Source organism: Pan troglodytes, chromosome 13 (assembly GCF_028858775.2).
Source record: "Pan troglodytes isolate AG18354 chromosome 13, NHGRI_mPanTro3-v2.0_pri, whole genome shotgun sequence".
Classification (NCBI taxonomy): domain Eukaryota; kingdom Metazoa; phylum Chordata; class Mammalia; order Primates; family Hominidae; genus Pan; species Pan troglodytes.
In genome coordinates, this window is record NC_072411.2 from 40,350,964 (window position 1) to 40,366,328 (window position 15,365).

General features: G+C 36.8%; 1 long non-coding RNA gene and 1 pseudogene across 2 annotated transcripts in view; one reads left to right on the forward strand and one right to left on the reverse strand.

The window, feature by feature from the left end:
• Positions 1-15,365, reverse strand: part of LOC129143307 (uncharacterized) — a 425,562-nt gene that overhangs the window by 226,975 nt on the left and 183,222 nt on the right. The window lies entirely within an intron of this gene.
• Positions 3,754-4,536, forward strand: LOC104005190 (isopentenyl-diphosphate Delta-isomerase 1-like; annotated as a pseudogene).

Below are 15,365 nucleotides of genomic sequence, written 5' to 3' on the forward strand. Positions count from 1 at the left end.
TTAAGCCTTTCTACTGGATTTTTGTTATTCTCTGTTTTTAAAATTTGTACCTATGTAATTATTATTTCTGTCCTTATACGTTTGGCTTTACTCTGATGAACCTTTTTGTAGCTTTGTGATTTGAATATTAATCCCATTTATTTTTTGTTCTGCTTGTTTTGTGATGTATTTAAATCTATACATGTCTCTTTAAGTAAAACCAGAGATTCATCCTGCAAATATTGGCCTATAGTCAAATAGTATGTACATTAGCTCTAAGAATTCCGTAATTTCTCTTATGATTTTTAAATCAAAGCCATTTAGCAAAATGTTACTTAGTATTCAGCCATATGAGATGGTTTTAGCTTTTCCTTTGACTTATTTCTAACTGTATTGCATTTTAATATGAGTCTACATGGTATTAAAGAATTAGATTATACTGAGGCCTTCCTCTGTGGCCAGTATCTGGTCCATTTGTGTAACTGTTCTTTGTCTGTAAAAAGAATGTCTTATCTTTTGTTTGAGTCTACAAACTTCTATGTATCTATTCATGTAAGCTCAATAATTATGTATATTTTTGATCTGCTTGATTTAACAGTTTCTGAGGTTTATGTGTTAAATTCCCCAATTAGAATTGGTGATTTATCTATTTTTCTCCATAGAGCTACTGGTTATTGTTCTGAATACACAGTATTAGGCATGTAAATGTTCATGATTATTATGCCTATTATTCCTATTACAAGTGCCCTCATTGTCCTTTATGCTTTTTTTTTTTGCCTTATATTCGATATTAAAACCATTAATCTGACTGTTTGGCGGGGAAGGTTGCATTCACCTACTATATCTTAAGCTGTTTTTTTCATTATTACTCTAATTATATTTCTTTGTTTTAAATATCACTTTTAGATAAATATTGCTGTTTTTAATCATACTCAGAAATATCTCTTAATCTTTGAGATAATCTTGAGTTAATAACCATTTATTATAACACTAATCGCTAAATACATATTTCTGTATTTTATTTTATATTTACTACTTACTCTCTTTTATTTTTTTCTCATTTCAACTTGCCTCTGATCTTTTCCTTCTCCCTCCCACCATTCATCTCTGTCAGGTTAGTACCATTCTGTAATTTTATTTGTGGATTGTTCTTTTTTTATTTGTGTTGTAGTCATTTTTTATTTAGAAAATAAACCTTACCAAATTACATGTTCCCACCTTCTGTGTTCATCCTTTTTCTTACTGGATGATTAGTTTGAAATGGTCTGGGTGGAGATATCATAAAACCAATTAATAATGACTTACTTTTTTTTTCTCATCTAAAAAGATGCTTTGAGTTTAAGGGGCTGCTGGCAATAGCTCATCAGTTTAACAATATCAGGGTCAACATTTCTGCTATTCTTTTTTCGCTTCCTCTTTGTTGCAAAGTGGCTCCCATACCTCTTGCCAGCACTTCTATGTTCAATTCTTCCCCTTTTACCAGTTGAAACTTTCCAAGAAGCCCCACCGCAGGCACATGCTTATCTCTCATTAGCCAGGACTCCTTTGTATGTCCTCCTCTAGTTGCAAGAGAAGTTCATAAAATGAATATTTGCTTTGCCAAATTCTATAATGTATATAATTTACTTTAACAAGACGGAGGAAAGAGATATGTTTAGCCAACAAAAATGTCTTCCACAGGTACTTCCTCCAGTGTCTCACTACTATGTGCCTACATTTGGGTTTGCTTGGTGGCTCTTAATGAGCCCTTTCAATAAGCTCTTAAACTTTTCTGTGATTTACAGAAGTATTAAGGCATTATTTCTCTCCTTTCATCTGCTTTTTCTTCATCTGTGGCTTTTTTTTTATTATACTTTAAGTCTTAGGGTACATGTGCACAACATGCAGGTTTGTTACATATGTAAACATGTGCCATGTTGGTGTACTGCACCCATTAACTCGTCATTTAACATTAGGTATATCTGTGGCTTTTTAAGTCAGATACTGACACATTAATTTCACTCTCTGTATCTTTTAACTTTTCTCATTTTTCCAAATCCTTATTTTTTACCCTTGTCTTCCAGAAGAGTCCCCTAACAAGATATTCCCACTTTCTGTGGCACATTTCAGCTGTATTAATTCTGTGATTCAATTCATCCACTGACTTACGGTGATAATTACAGGTTTTACATCCATTATTTTCTAAGGGTTCTTCTTCACGAATTCTTGTTACTGTTTCTTTTTACCATTAGCCTCAGTTATTTCTCTGAGAATATCTTGGGTTTTCTTGTTTTTGTTGTTGTTGTTACTTTATCTCTTTAAAGCAGTTTTAGGTTCCTAAGAAATTAAGAGGAAGGTTCAGAGATTTCCCGTGGGCTCCTTCCCCCGACACACACACCATTCCTCACCAGAGTGGTATATGTGTTAAAATTGATGACTTACATTGATAAATTATTATCAACCAGGGTTCAGAGTTTACATGACAGTCCACTCTTGATGTTGTAGATTCTATGGGTCTGGACAAATACATACTGACGTGTGTTCATCAATGTAGTATATAATACACAGCAATTTCACTGCCCTAAAATTCTTTTGTGTGTTACCTATTCAACCCTCCCTCCAGGCCCTGGCCACCACTGATCTTTTTACTGTTTCCATAGTTCTACCCTTTTCAGAAGTTTTACCTGCTCCATACAGTGGAATCATACAGCATGTAGCCTTTTCAGATTGGTTCCCTCCACTCAGCATGGTTTCCCTATGTCTTTTTATGACTTGATGGCTCCTTTTTTGGTGGTGAATATATTCCACTGTCTGGATGTGCCACAGTTTGTTTATCTATTAACCTACCGAAGGACAACTTGATGCTTCCAAGTTTTGGCAATTATAAATAATAAAGCTGCTATAAACATCCACATGAAAGTTTTTGTGTGAACCTACTTTCAAGTCATGTAAATACCAAGAAGAGTGAATGATAGATTGTACAAAAAGAGTAGTTTAGCTTTATAAGAAACCATCAGAATTTATTTCAAAGTGAGTGTACCATTTTGTATTCCCACCAGGAATAAATGAGATTTTCTGTTGTTCCACATCCTTGCCAGCATTTGGTGTCGCCAGTGTTCTGGATTTTTGCCATTCTAATAGATATGTAGTGGTATCTCATTGTTGTTTCAATTTGCATTTCCCTGATGACATATGATGTGAAGCATCTTTTCATATGCTTATTGGCATCTGTATACCTTCTTTGGTGAGGTATCTGTTAAGGTCTTTTGCCCATTTTTTAATTAGCAAATGTGACTGTACTGCCTCTAATCCTGATTTCTCTACTCTCAACTGGTGATGTTGGTCTCTTTTCTTACCCTAGTTCCTTTATCTATACAAATGTCAGTATGCTACCTCTTTTTTGATATTGTGAAACTGAAAGATAGTATATGCATAAGCATCTGCTACATAGAAGGAAATCGATACTAGTTTCCCTTTCTTCCATTCAATCAAAATCCTGCCCCATCAAATATTATTTCTTCACTGAAGCCGTTTTCTATCATTGGAATCTTTACTCTCTTCTTCTGATTAGGAAATCTTAGATATTTCAGAACTCATTTTTATCAAATAAAAATGTGTTACAACTTTAAATGATCTTAGAAATCTGGTAGGCTTCACTTATTTTAGTAACATGCATGATCAATGACTAGGTCAAAAGCAGAGTAGAAATAGAACCCAAGTATTAACTCAGTCCACTGCACTATGCATAATTCAATAATAAAGTGCATTCTTTCTTTTCAAAAGACTGCTGCTTAATGTCACTTGTGTTGCCTCCACAACCAAGCTATAAATTCATCAGGATAGGGTGTCCATGGCCAAAGGCCACTCAGGACAGATCAGACATTGTGTAATGATGCCTGAAATAAACACTGACCACCTCAACGAGCAACAGGTTCAACTCCTGGCAGAGATGTGTACACTTATTGATGAAAATGACAATAAAATTGGGGCTGAGAACATTGAGAAAGGGTTATTGCATTGAGCTTTTAGTGTCTTCTTATTCAACACTGAAAATAAGCTTCTGCTACAGCAAAGATCAGATGCTAAGATTACCTTTCCAAGTTGTTTTACTAATACTTGTTGTAGTCATCTATTAAGTAAACCAGGTGAACTTGAGGAAAATGATGGCCTTGGAGTGAGGAGAGCAGCACAGAGGCAGCTGAAAGCTGAGCTAGGAATTCCCTTGGAAGAGGTTCCTCCAGAAGAAATTAATTATTTAACACTAATTCACTACAAAGCTCAGTCGGATGGTATCTGAGGTGAACGTGAAATTGATTACATTTTGTTTGTGAGGAAGAATGTAACTTTGAATCCAGATCCCAGTGAGATTAAAAGCTACTGTTATGTGTCAAAAGAAGAACTAAAAGAACTTGGGAAAAAAAGCAGCCAATGGTGAAATTAAGATAACGTCATGGTTTCAAATTATTGCAGAGGCTTTTCTCTTTAAATGGTGGGATAACTTAAATCATTTGAATCAGTTTGTTGACCATGAGAAAATATACAGAATGTGAATATGTAGGTGAATAATTACTGAAAAATTTCTCTACTTAACAAATTTAGAATGACTTTTTTCATTTAAATTTAGTTCACTATCATCAATGTATTATATACACTGATACTTTACAACTTGTGTGAAAAAATAACATAATTTTGTATCACACACCTTGTATATGTGTTCTGCTTCTAAACGACATTTATGAGAGATTATTGTGAAATGAGTGAGAGCAAATAAAAATTTAACCTGTGCAGACACATGCTTATGGCAAATTTGAACAAATGAGTGAAGCCCTGTGTTTTTAGTAAGCTGTGATAAACATTTCCGGAGCACTCGCAGAGCACTGTTATTTGCCAGGTGCTTTATGTATCGTTAAATTTTTATCATAGTTCAGAAAAATGTGCAAAGGAAACTATTGCTTAGCTCCTTCAAAACAGTCCTAATTAACTTCATATTAACAGATTAAACTAGCATAGCAGGTTCAAGGGAAATTAAATGATATGGACCCTAATTTGTATCATTCTGAGTTGATGGTGTGGTTTATCCATTCTGGAAATATGTTGATACTTCAAGTCAGCCATTGCTTTTGATAAGAGATATTGATTAGGTTAAATCTTCTTTTAAGTAGTATTTGCCAATTAGCACAGTCTGTTTTCAGAATTAAAGTGGGCACAGAGGTGTTCATAAAATGGGAATTGAGTCTCACTCGACAAGAGTTGCTTAACCTTGACACTGTTAACATTTGGGCTGGATAAAATCCTTGTGGTGGGGATCCGTCCTGTGCATTATAGGATGGTGAACAGCATCCCTGGACTGCGCACTGGATGCTGTTAGCACCCCTCTCCCATGACACCCACAATTATACCAAATGTTGTCAGATGCTCCTGGGGGGCAGAGTCAACCCCCAACTGAGAACCACTGTCCTACAGAGCAGGCAATATTGCAGGGAGAAAAAAAATAACAATGACAAAGGCCAGTGTTCATGTTAAATGGATTGAGATTATGGAATGTGTATATTAATGTTAAAAATTATATCTTGATCAATGTACTCTTATAAACTTGCCATAGATATCTCAAATTTGAAATCTCATAATGGCTTTATTATTCTTAAATGCTGTATGATAATGAAAAAAATAAAAATTTATTTCTTACAAAGTTAAAAAAATTCATCAGGATATTCATTCATTCATTCATTATTTTATCTATCAATTAGTTATTGATCATGAACATAAACCAGGCATTATTCTGAATGAATATACGAGGATGAAAAACAAATAAAGCAGGTATCAAGTTTTATACATATCCAATTACAGCACGAATCACATACTGAGCACATTATTACTCAATACTTACTTGTTTGATTGACCTGAACAGACAATCGCATATAGCTATAACTAAATAAGCAGTAATTTATTATTTGGATTTCAGTGTGAAAAAGACAATTAGTTTTTCCTCCAATGTCTAGTACTTTAGTCTCTGGATTAAGCTACTTTTTTTTCTTTCGGAATAATTTCTCTCCCAAGAGATACCTTCAAGATTTAAGCAACTTCATTGATAAGTTCTCAACAAGACATGTCCAGACATCTGAATCCCAGAAATTAGATAGCTTGAAATGAAGCTTGGGATTCTTGATAAATATGAAAAACAGAAAAAGTCACTTAAAGGGGCAAGAATATGTAAAAAGGTTTCCATATCTCATATCATGTAAGAAATGTGCTGAAAATGATAAATATTGTTCACTAAAAATGATTATAATTCAAGATGCTATTAGGGAAACAGATTTGATTGTATTTGTCTTAGACAAATTAGTTTTGGTTAAATGAATCTCTGGTGGATTGGACCAGGAAAGGTAGTAGGAAGCTTCTTTATTGTAAGGACCTCAATGAACTTCAGGTATTTGGAAAACTGAGGTGGCAGAAAAATCTGGTATTTGTGTCCTGCCCAGGTGAGCAGTGCCTGGTAAAAGCAGTACCTGTGTACTTTCTAAGAGCAGGACAATCTGCTGAATCATGAAAACTCCGAAGACAATTTTTTTCTTTTTTAATCCCGAGGGGGATAAAGGGAGACAGAGTTGTACAATAGAAAGATTCCAGGATTGAAAACATATAGTGTGCACCCATTGTGTAGTAGGTATCTCCAGAGACTATCTAAATTCTGGTTCTACTTCTGGGACTTAATGTCTTCACTTGTAAATTGTGGTGTCTGGTTCATCATAGAAGCTCAGTAGCTGTAGCTACTACTACTATCACCATTATCATTACCACCACCAATGAAAAAGATGGAAGAGACTAAAGTGAAGCTATTTAGAATAGTGGCTACTTAAAGATTAAAAGTTATCTTGCACAGGTGAAGAGGTATGTATCATTACTTGCCTAAGATTTTTTTTAAGTTATTAATTATCAAAGCCAGAATTCTCAAAATCCAAGGTCCATACACTGGATGCAATGTTGTGCATCTTTTCCTGGAGCCACAGGATAGGAGTTTTGCCAATGTGTTGACAAGGGCCTCTGACATTACAGCATCCCACAGTCATATATTGCAGACCAGGCATTTTACTACTTTATGAGCAGAATCTGCTTCAATACAGCAGCAGCTGAATTTGCAGTTCACAAAGAAGACTGGAACAAACATAGCCTGCAATGTTTATTTTATGTTCATATTATTTACCAAGAGAAACCATGCTCAGTTGTCCCAAAATAAGATGACATTGACAAGTTCTTACATTCAGCATTTAATGAGTAAATCCACAGTCTATGTGAATCCCATTGTCTTGAAAGTGAGGGAAATAAAACCACCAAGGGCCTCGTTGACTTCAGAATTATGAGAAGTCCCTGACTATATTACAGACTATTTATCCAAATAAATTTCTGATTATTCCACAATATGTCAATTCCAAGTGCCTACACACATGCTTCAGTTGCTCCTTGGGGGCCATTTTTCTACATAGAACGTGTTCCTGGAAAATACAGAACGTGATGAGAGAGCATTGCTAAGCTGAGCAAGATGGGTGTGTGGGTGGGCAGCTATTCTTTAGGCATTCGGGAAATTCTGAACGTAGAGCCTGAGCCACTTAAAAACTGTAGACCAATAATGCACGTGTGGCTGTCAGCGGAGGCCTGGTATGATAGAATTAAGCAGTAGCACTAAGGAAATCTGAGCATGTTCATTTGGGCATTTTTGAAGCACCTCAGACTAAGTGAGTTAAATGGTGATTATTGCTTTGCTTGGAAATATGAACTGAGCAGCTCTATTTTTATTTAAAAAATTTTTATGACAAAGGTTATATGGGTTTATTGTATATAAACAAATATAAACAAAAAAGATGAAAACTAAACTAAAGCCACTAATCAGTATGATCATTTTTACATATGCATATCCAGATTTTTTGTATTTATTCGTTCAATTTTATTTAAATATTACCTATAAGCCAGGCATATCTCTAAGTACTAGAAATGCAGGGAAGATAATATTTTTATCCATAGGTGATATGTATACATATTTTTAACAAAAATTGCACTCATAGAGAGTACATACATTTAACCTTACTTTTTGTCAGTCAACAATGTCATGTAAATTCATGTAAAGACATAAACTTAAAAATGTAATTTCAGTGGCTATGATTACATTGAATGGCCATGCAGTAGCTTATTTAACCAATATTTCTTTTTTTTGCATTGGAACTAGTTTCTAATTTTCCCCTATTAAAAATATCCTGATCAAGATGTTTGTAAAAACTGTCCACATTGTATTGGATAAATAATTAAATGTGGGTTTTATGGATCAAGAGAATGGGTCAAAAACATGGCAGTCATGTTTTTAAGGTTTCAAACAGGTTCCAAATGTCCTCCAAAAATATTTATCCAAGTTGTGTAATTCCTAAAAGGACATGCAAGTGCCTATTTCCTCACAACCTTGACAATCTTAATAATGTAATAAAAAATTAGATTTTATGAAAAGAGAGTATCTTATTTAGTTGTATTTTCCCTGTTTTTGATTACTAATTGAACAGTTTTTCATAAGCATATTGCCTATTTGTATTTATTACTTTTCTGTTTTCTACTGATTTTTTAAAATTTTCTAATATAAGTTGTTAGCAGTCTTGGGGTGTTTGGGATAAATAATTTATGCTTATTTCCTTTAAGAAATTAATACTTCAGATTGGAGAATAAAACTACTGAAGAGTTTAAGAAATAAGCCGACAAAGTACAGAATCTTCATACCCAAGTTCATATCGTAAAATCTCCAGGACAACAATAAGTCAATGCCAAACTGAAGTGCATAGAAGGCTGAGACAATCCATGGGGCGTGGCTTCCCAAGTTTGCAAAAAGAAGGGGCTGGGCCGCCTGATACAGGGGAACATGCTGGCTGGGACTGGTTGTCCAGCAACCCAGCTCCCCTCTGTTCCAGGCTTCTTAGCAGAGGTGGCCAGTGAAGGTCTCTGGAACTCCATTCTCTCATTTCTAACACAGAGGTAGACAAGATGATGCTTTTCCCTCTAAAATTCTAGGGAGCCACATACAAAAGAGGTTGCCGAAGAGAACAGAAAAAAAAAAGGGATGAAGCATCAGAGTCGGAGAAACACAGATAACATAGAGAGAGGCATTCCAGATAGAAATGCAGTGTGCCATCACGTAGAAATGTGGAAGAGCGTGGGACACAGCAAAGAGTTGGGTGTGAGCTGAGAGGAGCAGGAGATGAGACTATGGAGAAAGGCAGCACCTGATGATGAAGGACCACGGAAGGAAGATAGGATGATATGGCTTTAGACTTCATTCTGTAGTTAAGAAAGGAATTACTGAAGAGTTTTAAGTGAGCGAGTCATAAAAAGAGATTTAAGGAATTATTTTTTAACTACCTAAAACCAAACAAAATAAAACAAACTTTGGCAGTGATACGAGATCTGATTAGAAGCCTGGAGGAAGGGCTCCCAAGTCAGAGGCTGTCTATTGCAAAGTCAGTAGAGAAATAACGTGGGTCTGAACTAAGGCAGTGGCACAAACTGCAAATGATACTCAAGACTAAAACTTCCCCTAAAGCGAATAAGATTTTCTAGAAAGATAATGCTAATAAGAATAATAGGGGAAAAAGAATAATAGGGCAAAATTTTAATAGCGATATTAACTCCTTAACATTGCCATTGATCAAAATTGACAAAGTGTGCCCTCTCATTTCATATTAGTTATATGCTCAACCAATTTTCTTTAAGCTAACCATAGCTGAGATTATCAGTAGGTATTTTTAACAGCCATATGCGGGGGGCATTTTCACAGTGCATAAAGTGCTAACATGAGTGCTATAAAACCACTGACTACTGTGAAGTTCTTATAGCCAAGATCACTGCCTCTGCTTCAGTAAAGAACTGAGTAGTTGGGGGAGATGACTATGACAGGAAGGATCTGAGCATTCCTTTAGCCCAGGATCCAAATCCACTGAAATCTTAAGAGAACCAAATTCTTGGCCCACCTCCTGCTAACAGATATGGTTTCCTAGAGGGCCTGGTGGGTCTCCCTCCACAGATACTAGGCAAATTCACATCTTTGGGTTAGAGGGCCAACTGTGCTATGACTAGTTGTTTCTGGCCTATTTCCAAAAAAAAGACCTACTGAGAATCATTCCTGGTGCTGGTTTAGAACTGGCTCAAATCTTCTTCCCTCAATTCTCCACTTCACACCTACACTCCTGACCAAAATTTCTGCTTAGAATATGCCTACAGAGACATTACTTTGATCCTAGCTTCTTAATCAAGTCATTAAAGCAAAAAGTCCCAAACAATCTCAGTAAGAATAAGCTGTTTATGTGATTGAATTCATTTAGGTACCACTACTACCTGTGAAGAAGGTCCAAATATTATCCTGATTTTACAGATGAGAAACTGAGGTCCAAAGAAGCTAGTGAGATTGGCCAAGGTATCACGTCTAGTAAAGAGTAATACCTAGGAGGTTTACCCAGGTTGGGTTCCAGGGCCTTGGTGATACTTCCACACTGTGGAACAGAGATGTTGTTCTTTTTCAGATGGTCACCATACCTAGAGTTGAACTGATAATTTAAAAGAAGGAATTTGCCAAGATGAATTGGAATCCTATTTTAGAAGTGGTCATTTTCAACATCTCAGAATCCTCATGGTCCAAGTGGCCTCGGGTGCCCAACATATTATAGAGACCTTTTCTGAGACAAACAGAATTCAGGGTCACTGGCTTTCAAGAAAGGGAGCAACACTTATCTTTTTAAGGAGATCTTTAAATTCAGATATACATGAGATTTCATTCTGAGTAGAATAATTGTATAATGTCCTAAGAGATCAGTTTATTTTATTGATTTAAGCAGGAATTAAGTATTTAGGTGACAGTTATTTATTGAGCGCTTTTCAGATGAAAGTCAGTTGCTATTGACATTTCTTTCTAAATACTAATGCAATAGAGCCACAAAATGAGAACTCACAAAAGAGTTGTGGATGGGACACATATTTGGGTAAAGGATCTTTATAATTGGAGGAAGGAAAGCTTAAATACATACACATGTGCTCCTAAGGACTTTTTGGTGAAACATAGTGATCTATCACACACAACAGCTAAGATATATATACATACATATATGTGCACATACACGTTACTACTAGGATGATGGATTAGTCTGTTTTTCATGCTGCTGATAAAGACAAACCTGAGACTGGGAAGAAAAAGAGGTTTAATTGGACTTACAGTTCCAAGTGGCTGGGGAAGTTCTCACAATCATGGCAGAGGGCTAAAGGCACTTCTTATTTGGCAGCAGCAAGAGAGAATGAGGAAGAAGCAAAAGTGGAAACCCCTGATAAACCCATCAGGTCTTGTGAGACTTAATTCACTATCACGACAATGGCATGGGAAAGACCCGCTGCCATGATTCAATTGCCTCCCCTTGGGTCCCTCCCACAACATGTGGGAATTCTGGGAGATACAATTTACCTCCCCTTGGGTCCCTCCCACAACATGTGGGAATTCTGGGAGATACAATTCAGGTTAAGAATTAGGTGGGAACACAGGCAAACCATGTCATTCTGCCCCTGGCCCCTCCACATCTCATGTCCTCACATTTCAAAACCAATCATGCCTTCAAAGCAGTCCCCCAAAGTCTTAACTCATTTTAACATTAACCCAAAACTCCACAGTTTAAAGTCTCATCTGAGACAAGGCACATCTCTTCTGCCTATGAGCCTGTAAAATCAAAAGCAAGCTAGTTACTTTCTAAATACAATGGGGGTACAGGTATTGGGTAAATACAGCTGTTCAACTGGGAGAAATTGGCCAAAACAAAGGGGTTACAGGCCCCATGAAAGTCCAAAATCCAGCAGGGCAGTCAAATTTTAAAGCTCCAAAATGATCTCCTTTGACTCCAGGTCTCACATCCAGGTCATGCTGATGCAAGAGGTGGGTTCCCATGGTCTTGGGCAGCTCTGCCCCCATGGCTTTGCAGGGTACAGCCTCCCTGCTGGCTGCTTTCACGGCTGGCATTGACTGTCTGTGGCTTTTCCAGGCACATGGTGCAAGCTGTCAGTAGATCTACCATTCTGGGGTCTGGAGGACTGTGGCCCTCTTCTCACAACTCCACTAAACAGTGCCCCAGGAGGGACTCTGTGTGGGGGCTCTGACCCCACATTTCCCTTCTGCACTGCCCTAGCAGAGTTCTCCATGAGGGCCCCTGCCCCTGCAGCAAATTTTTGCCTGGGTATCCAGGCGTTTCCATACATCTTCTGAAATCTAGGCGGAGATTCCCAAAACTCAGTTGTTGATTTCTGTGTATCCACAGGCTCAACACCATGTGGAAGCTGCCAAGGCTTGGGGTTTCCACCCTCTGAAGCCACAGCCTGAGCTCTATGTTGCCCCTTTCAGCCACAGCTGGAGTGGCTGGGACACAGGGCACCAAGTCCCTAGGCACACAGCATTGGGACCTGGGGCCCAGCCCACAAAACCACTTTATCCTCCTGGGCCTCCAGGCCTGTGACGGGAGGGGCTCCCATGAAGGTCTCTGACATGGTTTGGAGACATTTTCCCCACGGTCTTGGGGATTAACATTAGGCTCCTTGCTACTTATGCAAATTTCTGCAGCCAGCTTGAATTTCTCCTCAGAAAATGGGTTTTTCTTTTCTACTGCATTATCAGGCTATGAATTTTCTGAACTTTTATGCTCTGTTTCTCTTTTAAAACTGAATACTTTTAACAGCAGCCAAGTCACCTTTTGAATGCTTTGCTGCTTAGAAATTTCTTCTGCCAGATACCCTAAATTATCTCCCTCAAGTTCAAAGTTCCATAAATCTCTAGGGCAGGGGCAAAATACCACCAGTCTCTTTGCTAAAACATAGCAAGAGTCACCTGTGCACCAGTTCCCAACAAGTTCCTCATCTCTATCTGAGACCACCTCAGCCTGGACATTATTGTTCATATCACCATCAGCATTTTTGTCAAAGCCATTCATCAAGTCTCTAGGAGGTTCCAAACTTTCCCACATTTTCCTGTCTTCTTCTGAGCACTCCAAATTGTTCCAACCTCTGCCTGTGACCCAGTTCCAAAGTAGCTTCCAAATTTTTGAGTATCTTTTCAGCAACATCCCACTCTACTGTACCAATTTACTGTATTCATCCATTTTCATGCTGCTGATAAAGACATACCCGAGACTGGGAAGAAAAAGAGGTTTGATTGGACTTACAGTTCTACGTGGCTGGGGAGGCCTCAGAATCATGGCAAGAGGGAAAAGCCATGTCTTACATGGCAGCAGCAAGAAAAAATGAGAAAGAAGCAAAAGTGGAAATCCCTGATAAATCCATCAGATCTCATGAGACTTATTCACTGTCATGAGAATAGCACGGGAAAGACCAGCCTCCATAATTCAATTACTCCTTCCACAACATATGGGAATTCTGGGAGGTACAATCCAACTTGAGATTTGGGTGGGGATACAGCCAAACCATATCAGATGACAACCTATTTGCCCATCTCCTTAATGGAAATTTAATGCTTCCACTCTAGTTTATTGTGATAACATAGATCTAAAATATATCCCCCAATACAAAACCTTACATAACATATGGGTTCAATGATTACTGATTTAAATATTTGCTTTGAATTTGAATAAGACTTGGAATCTTTAAAAAATAAAACTACTGTGATTTTAAGAATTATGCTATATGGGATATAAAAAAAGCAAAAACATTATTTCGATGAACCCTTTCTAGCATACATACACCTTACATCAAGAAGAACTATTTGCTCAGAAAGTGGTAATTTCCATTTTAAATGAATCTGAGATTTCAACTATTTTTAGTGGTACAAAATTTTTACAACCTTTGACTCAGTACCTCCTACTAAACGCATCCTTTCAAAAGCACAAAATGTTGAAGGTCTGTCTATATTATTCAAACCAGCAATTAGATCCAGATGTTACTGCACTTTATATTTAGATACCACATTTCAATATCTAAAAAAGAAAGAATGCTTATGAAGGACAGAGAGAATAATTTATAAATGCAATTAAAGCATATTGTTTAGACTCCTTCTCACTAATTTACCTGATTGCAAAGTAAAATTAAAAGAATTCATATTTAAATGTAAAATTGGGCCAATGAGTAATGAAATTTTTCAAACTGTGTGTACAAGGAAAAGAATACCAAGTATACAATGGTTGTGTCACATACAGTCTGTCGATTTTATAGCTTTGCTATAATATCTTCCAGCTTTTTTATAAGGCAGTCAAATTCTAGATAGTATGATGGATACATTTATATTAATTTTAAAGAAAATATATGGAATGATTATTAAAGAGCAACTTGAAACTAACTACATGTTATATACAGTAGCAAAGCTGCTAATAGAGATCTATAAATCTTGCTGATGTCATATGCTTTCTTGGCTTGGAATGTTCTTCATTTAGGGAAATAATGGAATGGAAATGCTATGTTCCAGCTAATGCTACTTGAAAAACCATAGTATATATATATGGAAAATGGATATAGGTATATCATACAAAATATAACTTATTCTTAAGTTTGGTTGACCAGGCTAAGAAAGAAATAGAATGGCTAGGTAGCCCTCCCCTTTAATGATCAAATGATCTAAGTACTTGTTTAAATTGAGCCAATATGCTATGGCATTTTTGTGGCAGTGGGTATTCTTAATTATAGCTTTGGCTTTGGGTAATAATAAGTGGGTTGGCCTTTTCTAAGGGTATACCAATGGCCGGTAGCATAGAGGTAGTCTGCATTACTTGCCACTAGCAGAGGAGCCTGCAATGGGTTAATAGCTGGATGCCACGAGAGCTGTACAGGGTTGAGAACTGGAACCAACAATCAGGTGGGAAGTTGCTAAACTAGTGAGTAGTGAATGACCATTGATTCTTGCAGCTCTGTGCCAGAAAGACACCATTGTATCCAAATAATTGCCAGAATACAAGGCTAACAATACTCTCTGGTCTCTAATTAATTGTTCATGATTCAAGTGATTAACATATGCTACCATGTTCTTTAATGTTACTGTTCAGGTTATTACAGCACACAAACTTAAGGGTAAACAGGAATAATTCACTCTTTCATTCACAATATTAGTTATCCACTTTATACTGGTCACTAATATGTATGCTGAAGCTTTTATATTAATTAGAATTAGTTTCTTCTGTGATCTCAAAAATATGAAAATAATTATAGCTCAAATAATAACAGATACTATTTACATAGGGCTTATGACATGCCAGATACTATCCTAAGCATTTTACATACATTATCTCATTTAACCCTCGCAGCAACTTCATGAGTTAGGCATTTTTATTAGCCCATTTTGTAACTGAGCATATAAAGGCACAACTTGTTAATTTGCTCAAGGTCACACAGCTAGTAAGAAATAGAGCAAA